Below are 9,463 nucleotides of genomic sequence, written 5' to 3' on the forward strand. Positions count from 1 at the left end.
ATATATATATATCATGTTCTTTCCAACATGCTGAGCTTGCCAAAGGATAAAATGAAAAAGAAAAGGTGAAGATCACCATGACTCTTGCATAAGGTAGAAGATAATAATAAAGGATAGGCCCTTCGCAGAGGGAAGCAAAGGTTGCCATGCGCTTTTATGGTTGGATATATAAAATCTCAATGCGAAAGAACGTCACTTTACATTGCCCCTTATGATATGAACCTTTATTATGCAGTCCGTCGCTTTTATTACTTCCACATCACAAGATCGTATAAAGCTTATTTCTCCCACACCAATCAATCATACATATTTAGAGCAATTTTTATTGCTTTGCACCGATGACAACTTACTTGAAGGATCTTACTCAATCCATAGGTAGATATGGTGGACTCTCATGGCAAAACTGGTTTAATGATATTTGGAAGCACAAGTAGTATTTGTACTTGGTGCTGAGAATTTGGCTAGCATGAGGGGGAAAGGCAAGCTCAACAAGTTAGAGGATCCATGACAACATACTTTATCTCAGATATAAGAAAGACATAACTCATTACGTTGTCTTCCTTGTCCAACATCAACTCTTTAGCATGTCATATTTTAATGAGTGCTCCCAATCATAGAAGATGTCAATGATAATATATCTATATGTGAAAACCTCTCTTTCCTTATTACTTCCTATTAATTGCAACAATGACCAAAGCTATGTCCGCCAACTCCCAACAACTTTTAATCATCATACTCTTTCTATGTGAAGTCATCACTCTCAATAAGATCAATATGAACTTTTTGTTTCTTTTTATTCTTTTCTCTTTTATTTTATTCACCCAAGATCATGGCAAAATAATCAAGCCCTTGACTCAACACTAATCTTTATTATATATAACTCACGGACTCGATTACATAGAGAGATCATAAAGCAAAACTCAAAACTAGAGCATGCCATAAACTTTATTCTACTAGATCAAGATACTACTAATATGATCGAACTAAGAAAAACGGTAAAGATAGGAGTTGTGATTGTGATACGATACCGGGGCACCTCCCCCAAGCTTGGTAGTTGCCAAGGGGAGTGCCCATACCCATGTGATTATATCTCCTTGGTTGGTGAAGAAGGTGGAGGTGTTGTTGATGATGCGGGCTTGTCATCCATCTTCCAAGGCATAGGTTAACCATCATAGAAGGATGATCGAGTCTTCGGAATCCTGAATCTGCAGCCAAACTCATTCTTTTGAATCTATATTCATACTCACAGTTTTGGTCTTGCAGGTCATAGATTTGGGCTTGGAGGTGCTCAATCTTCTCATATAGCTTGAAGATGGCCTCCTCGATGTTCTTGGCATCCGGCTTGTAGTTGTTAGTGAACTCTGCGAGCATCGTGTGGCTAGCGTTGATTCCACGCTCCACCATCCCCTGGCACTTGAAAATTTGTTGCTCCATTGCTTCGAGCCTCGTCTCCACGCTTCCAGTTCCCTTTGGTCCCTCAACATCGCGGATGTGCAACAACCCATCACGCATCTCAATGGTTTGAGGGTGTCGCGGCACCTCCGCGAAGTAAGGGTTGATGACCTTCTCGAAGAACTTGTCCTTGGAAGCACTTGGGGACGTCATGATAATCTAGATCTGTCAGAAAAACAGCTCGAAACAAAGACAGGAGATTTTTGCGTGATATGGGAGTCAAAACCTTCGGGAGAATATATAATGAATTTTTACCGACCAAAATACGTAACGTGTTAGAAAACGGAGTCCGGAAGGCACACGAGGTGCTCACGAGGTAGGGGGGCGCGCCTAGGGGGGTAGGGCACACCCACCACCCTTGTGGGGCCCTCGTGTCCTTCCCGGACTGCTACTTATTTTTCTATTTTTCTAAATATTCCAAAACGGAGAAATATTTCCTTAAAAATTGTTTTGGAGTCGCTTTACTTACCGTACCACATACCTATTCCTTTTCGGGGTCTGAAACGCTCCAGAAAGTGTCCCTTATGTATTCCTCCGTGTTACGGTTTCAATAATATTGGTTTCAACATTTATGGGATTACCTGAGATATAATGTTTAATTCTTTGAACATTTACCACCTTCGGATTTGTGCCTTCGAAGTTGTTGATTTTTATGGCACCGGAATGATAGACCTCTTCGATAGCATAGGGGCCTTCCCATTTAGAGAGAAGTTTTCCTGCAAAAAATCTTAAACGAGAGTTGTATAGCAATACATAATCACCTACATTAAACTCACGCTTTTGTATCCTTTTGTCATGCCATCTTTTAACTTTATCTTTAAACAACTTGGCATTTTCATATGCTTGGGCTCTCCATTCATCAAGTGAGCTAATATCAAATAACCTCTTTTCACCGGCAAGTTTAAAATCATAGTTGAGCTCTTTAATAGCCAAATATGCCTTATGTTCTAGTTCGAGATGTAAGTGACATGCTTTTCCATAAACCATTTGATACGGAGACATACCCATAGGATTTTTGTATGCAGTTCTATAAGCCCATAATGCATCATCAAGTTTCTTAGACCAATTCTTTCTAGACCTATTAACAGTCTTTTGCAAAATTAATTTGAGCTCTCTATTGCTCAACTCTACTTGACCACTAGACTGTGGGTGATAAGGAGATGCAATTCTATGATTAACATCATATTTAGCAAGCATTTTACGGAAAGCACCATGAATAAAGTGTGAACCACCATCAGTCATTAAATATCTAGGGACTCCAAACCTCGGGAAAATAACTTCCTTAAGCATTTTAATAGAAGTATTATGATCAACACTACTAGTTGGAATAGCTTCTACCCACTTAGTAACGTAATCAACAGCAACTAGAATATGTGTGTATCCATTAGAGGCAGGAAAAGGTCCCATATAATCGAAGCCCCAAACATCAAACGGTTCAATAACTAGAGAATAATTCATAGGCATTTCTTGACGTCTACTAATATTACCAATTCTTTGACATTCATCACAAGACAAGACAAACTTACGGGCATCCTTGAAGAGAGTAGGCCAATAAAAACCAGATTGCAATACCTTATGTGCAGTTCTATCTCCAGCGTGGTGTCCTCCATAAGACTCGGAATGACACTTGCGAAGGATCTATTCCTGTTCATGCTCAGGCACATAACGTCTAATAACACCATCTACTCCTTCTTTTATAAAGATGTGGGTCATCCCAAAAGTAATGTCTCAAATCATAGAAGAACTTTTTCTTTTGTTGGTATGTGAAGCTAGGTGGTATAAACTTAGCAACAATATAATTAGCATAATCAGCATACCATGGAGTACTACGAGAAGTACTTATAACATTTAATTGTTCATCAGGAAAGTTATCATTAATAGGTAGTGGGTCATCAAGAATATTTTCTAACCTAGACAGGTTGTCTGCAATGGGGTTCTCAGCTCCCTTTCTATCAACAATATGCAAATCAAATTCTTGTAGCAAGAGAACCCATCTAATAAGTCTAGGTTTAGCATCTTTCTTTTCCATAAGATATTCAATAGCAGCATGATCTGTTTGAATAGTTACTTTAGAATCAACAATATAAGATCTGAACTTATCACAAGCAAATACAACTGCTAAAAGCTCTTTTTCGGTAGTAGCATAATTTCTTTGAGCATTGTCTAGAGTCTTACTAGCATAATGAATAACATTTAATTTCTTGTCAACTCTTTGCCCTAGAACAGCACCTACAGCATAATCACTAGCATCACACATAATTTCAAAGGGTAAATTCCAATCAGGTGGCTGAACAACAGGTGCAGTGACTAATGCTTTCTTAAGTATTTCAAATGCTTCTACACAATCATCATCAAAGACAAATGGTATATCTTTTTGCAATAAATTAGTCAGAGGCCGAGAAATTTTTGAGAAGTCCTTAATGAACCTTCGGTAAAATCCGGCGTGACCAAGAAAACTTCTTATACCTTTGATGTCCTTGGGACATGGCATCTTTTCAATCGCATCAACCTTGGCTTTATCAACTTCAATAACTCTTTCAGAAACTTTGTGCCCCAAGACCATACCTTCATTAACCATAAAGTGACACTTTTCCCAATTCAAGACAAGATTAGTTTCTTCACATCTCTGCAAAACTCGATCAAGATTGCTCAAGCAATCATCAAAAGAGGAACCATAGACGGAAAAGTCGTCCATGAAAACCTCACAAATCTTTTCACAAAAGTCAGAGAATATAGCCATCATGCATCTTTGAAAGGTAGCAGGTGCATTACATAAACCAAAAGGCATACGTCTATAAGCAAAAGTACCAAAAGGGCATGTAAAAGTAGTCTTTGATTGACCTCTAGCCGACAAAGGTATTTGAGAGAAACCAGAATAACCATCTAGAAAGCAATAGTGTGTATGTTTGCATAATCTTTCTAGCATTTGATCAATAAAATGTAAGGGGTAATGATCTTTCTTAGTAGCTTTATTTAATTTGCGGAAATCAATTACCATCCCATAACCTGTGATAATTCTTTGTGGAATCAATTCATCTTTATCATTAGGAACAACAGTAATACCTCCCTTCTTAGGGACACAATGGACAGGACTTACCCACTGACTATCAGCAACAGGATAGATTATACCTGCCTCTACAAGCTTTAGTATTTCTTTTCTTACCACTTCTTTCATTTTAGGATTCAGACGTCGTTGAGGATCATGAACTGGTTTGGCATCTGCTTCCAAATTTATTTTATGTTGACATAGAGTGGGACTAATGCCCTTAAGATCATCAAGAGTATATCCAATGGCAGCACGGTGCTTCTTCAGAGTTTTCAATAATCTTTCTTCTTCATGCTCTGAAAGGTTAGCACTAATAATAACATGATATATCTTCTTTTCATCAAGATAAGCATATTTAAGATTATCAGGCAAAGGTTTAAGCTCAAACACGGGATCACCCTTGGGTGGAGGAGGATCCCCTAAAATTTCAATAGGCAAATTGTGATGCAGAATAGGTCCCCATTTAAAGAATACTTCATCTATTTCCTTTCTTTCATTCATGAACATATCATTTTCATGGTCTAGCAAATAGTGTTCTAAAGGATTACTAGGAGGTACTGCAATAGAAGCAAGACCAATAATTTCATTCTTACTAGGTAATTCTTCCTCACGATATTGTTTACTAAATTTAGAGAAATTAAACTCATGAACCATATCATCCAAGCCAATAGTAACAACATTCTTTTCGCAATCTATCCTAGCATTAACAGTGTTCAAGAAGGGTCTACCAAATATAATGGGACAAAAGCTATCTTGCGGAGAAGTAAGAACAAGAAAATCAGCAGGATATTTAGTTTTCCCACACAAGACTTCAACATCTCTAACAATTCCAATTGGTGAAATAGTATCTCTATTGGCAAGTTTAATTGTGACATCAATATCTTCTAACTCAATAGGTGCAATTTCATTCTTAATTTCTTTGTATAAGTCATGAGGTATAACACTAGCACTAGCACCCATATCACATAAGCCATGATAACAATGATATCCTATTTTAACAGAAATAACAAGCACGCCTACCATAGGTCTATGTTTATCTTTATCACAAGGTTTAGCAATTCTAGCAGTTTCACCTTTGAACTGAATAACATGCCCATCAATATTATCAGACAAGAGATCCTTAACAATAGCAATATTAGGTTCTATTTTAACTTGCTCAGGAGGTGTATAAGTTCTAATATTGCTTTTACGAACAACAGTTGAAGCTTTAGCATGATCCTTTATTCTAACAGGGAAAGGTGGGTTCTCAATATAAGAAGTAGGAACAATAGGATCATTAAAAGTGACAGTCTTTTCTTCAACTTTAATAGGCGCAATGACTTTTACTTCTATGGGAGGATGATATTTAAACCACTTCTCCTTAGGGAGATCAACATCAGTAGCAAAAGATTCACAGAAAGAAGCTACTATCTCAGAGTCAAGTCCATATTTAGTGCTAAACTTACAGAGAATATCGGTGTCCATAAAAGATTTAACACAATCAAACTTAGGTGTCATACCTGACTCCTTACCTTCGTCGAGGTCCCAATCTTCAGAGTTGCATTTAATTCTATCCAATAAATTCCATATGAATTCAATAGTCTTCATCATAAAAGAGCCAGCACAAGAAGTATCGAGCATGGTGCGATTTTTTTCATAAAGCCGAGCACAAAAACTTTGCATAATTATTTCTCTCGAGAGCTCATGATTAGGGCATGAATATAACATTGATTTAAGCCTCCCCCAAGCTTGAGCGATGCTTTCTCCTTTGCGAGGCCAAAAATTATATATATAATTGTGATCACGATGAACAAGATGCATAGGGTAATACTTTTGATGAAATTCCAGCTTCAATCTTTTATAGTCCCATGATCTCATATCATCACATAGCCTATACTATATCAATGCGTCTCCCTTCAAAGATAAAGGGAAGACCTTCTTCTTAGCAACATCATCGGGTATACCTGCAAGCTTAAATAATCCACAAACTTCATCCACATATATTAAGTGCTCATCAGGATGCTTTGTTCCATCTCCTGTAAAAGGATTAGCCAGCAGTTTTTCTATCATACCCGAAGGATACTCATAGGGAATTTCATTTTCAATAGGTTCAGTAGGTTGAGGAGCAACTCTTTGCTCTACTGGTCGGGGTGAAGATACCCCGAACAAGCCCCTCAGAGAATTCCTTTCCATAGTGACAAGTGACAGTAAATTTCAGCACACTATATAAATTTTTCCTTACCAAATTCCACCTACCAAAGGCGCTACACTCCCCGGCAACGGCGCCAGAAAAGAGTCTTGATGACCCACAAGTATAGGGGATCTATCGTAGTCCTTTCGATAAGTAAGAGTGTCGAACCCAACGAGGAGCAGAAGGAAATGATAAGCTGTTTTCAGCAAGGTATTCTCTGCAAGTACTGAAATAAGTGGTAACAGATAGTTTTGTGATAGCATAAGTTGTAACGAGCAACAAGTAACAAAAGTAAATAAAGTGCAGCAAGATGGCCCAATCCTTTTGTAGCAAAGGACAAGCCGGAACAAACTCTTATAATAGGAAAAACGCTCCCGAGGACACATGTGAATATCGTCAAGCTAGTTTTCATCACGTTCATATGATTCGCGTTCAATACTTTGATAATTTGATATGTGGGTGGACTGGTGCTTGGGTGATGTTCTTACTTGAACAAGCATCCCACTTATGATTAACCTCTATTGCAAGCATCTGCACCTACAACAAAAGTATTAAGGTAAACCTAACCATAGCATGAAACATATGGATCCAAATCAGCCCCTTACGAAGCAACGCATAAACTAGGGTTTAAGCTTCTGTCACTCTAGCAACCCATCATCTACTTATTACTTCCCAATGCTTTCCTCTAGGCCCAAATAATGGTGAAGTGTTATGTAGTCGACATTCACATAACACCACTAGAGGCTAGACAACATACATCTTATCAAAATATCAAACGAATACCAAATTCACATGACTACTCATAGCACGACTTCTCCCTTGTCCTCAGGAACAAACGTAATTACTCACAAAGCATATTCATGTTCATAATCAGAGGGGTAATAATATGCATATAGGATCTGAACATATGATCTTCCACCAATTAAACCAACTAGCATCAACTACAAGGAGTAATCAACACTACTAGCAACCTACTAGCACCAATCCCGGACTTTGAGACAAGAATTGGATACAAGAGATGAACTAGGGTTTGGAGATGAGATGGTGCTGGTGAAGATGTTGATGGAGATTGCTCTCTCCCGATGAGAGGAGCGTTGGTGATGACGTTGGTGATGATTTCCCCCTCCCGGAGGGAAGTTTCCCCGGTAGAACAGCTCTGCCGGAGCTCTAGATTGGATCCGCCAAGGTTCCGCCTCGTGGTGGCGGAGTCTCGTCCCGAAAAGTTCCTTTCTATTTTTTTCTCATCGAAAGACCTCATATAGGAGAAGATGGGCATCGGAGAGCCACCAGGGGGCCCACAAGGTAGGGGGGCCCGCCCTAGGGGGGTGCGCCCCCACCCTCATGAGCAGGGTGTGGGCCCCCTGGCCTTCATCTTTGGCGTAGATTTTTCTTTATTTCTTTTAAGACGTTCCGTGGAGTTTCAGGACTTTTGGAGTTGCGCAGAATAGGTCTCTAATATTTGCTTCTTTTCCAGACCAGAATTCCAGCTACCGGTTCTCCCTCCTTATGTAAACCTTGTAAAAAAAGAGAGAATAGCCATAAGTATTGTGACATAAAGTGAAATAACAGTCCATAATGCAATAAATGTCGATATAAAAGCATGATGCAAAATGGACGTATCATTGACCACCGTGTCTTGGGTTCCTACGTTATTGTTTCGACGCTTGTTTTTATTGCGTCGAGGCTTGCCATTGCCGTCCCTGACCTCAGAGGTGCTAGGATCAGTGGTGCTATTGTTTTGGCGAGCCAGCCAGCTGTCTTCTCCCACGCAGAAGTGGGTCATCAGTGCGGTAAGAGCTGCCATAGACTTTGGTTTTTCTTGGCCGAGGTGACGGGCCAGCCATTCGTCTCGGACGCTATGCTTAAAAGCCGCTAGGGCTTCGGCGTCCGGACAGTCGATGATTTGGTTCTTTTTAATTAAGAACCTAGTCCAGAGCTTCCCGGCGGACTCGCCGGGCTACTGGATGATGTGACTGAGGTCATCAGCATCCGGAGGCCGGACATATGTACCTTGGAAGTTGTCGTGAAAGGCGTCTTCCAGGTCTTCCCAGTTGCCAATAGAGTTTTCTGGGAGGCTATTTAGCCAGTGCCGGACTGGTCCCTTTAATTTTAATGGGAGGTATTTGATGGCATGAAGATCATCACCGCGGGCCATATGCATATGGAGAAGAAAATCCTCAATCCATACCGCGGGATCTGTTGTTCCATCATACGATTCGATATTCATAGGTTTGAACCCTTCTGGGAATTCATGCTCCATTACTTCATCAGTGAAGCAGAGGGGGTGTGCGGTGCCTCTATATCGGGCCAAGTCGTGATGCAGCTCGGATGGAGTCCGTCTGCGGTATTCGGCCCGGGCGTGATTATGCTTGTCACGTCCGGCTAGATAGCCATCGTTGCGCGTCAGTGCACGCCCCCGTGATCCGTAGATCGATCTGGTCTGGCCTGCTCTATTGTCCAGGTCTTGCCGCAGGTCATATGTATATCCCCGAGCTGTCATGTCTCTACTTTTACGGCGAGGTAGTATGGGTTGGTGTTCGGCTTTAGTTGCCGTTTTGTCCCAGCCATGAGGTGGTCGGTCAGCCGCATTACGTGCTGATGGTGTGGGCTCAAGGGCCTCGCCGTCGAATTGGGGTAGCAGTTTACGCTTTGGGTAACTTTTGATTGGGCGCTCGAGGCCGTATTCCTCGGTTGCTAGGACATTAGTCCACCTATCGTTGAGCACATCTTGATCAGCTTGAAGCTGCTGCTGCTTCTTTTCAGGCTCCTTGCAGTGTTAATTAGCTGGCTCTTAA

The sequence above is a fragment of the Triticum aestivum genome, chromosome 2A (assembly GCF_018294505.1).
Source record: "Triticum aestivum cultivar Chinese Spring chromosome 2A, IWGSC CS RefSeq v2.1, whole genome shotgun sequence".
Classification (NCBI taxonomy): Eukaryota; Viridiplantae; Streptophyta; class Magnoliopsida; order Poales; family Poaceae; genus Triticum; species Triticum aestivum.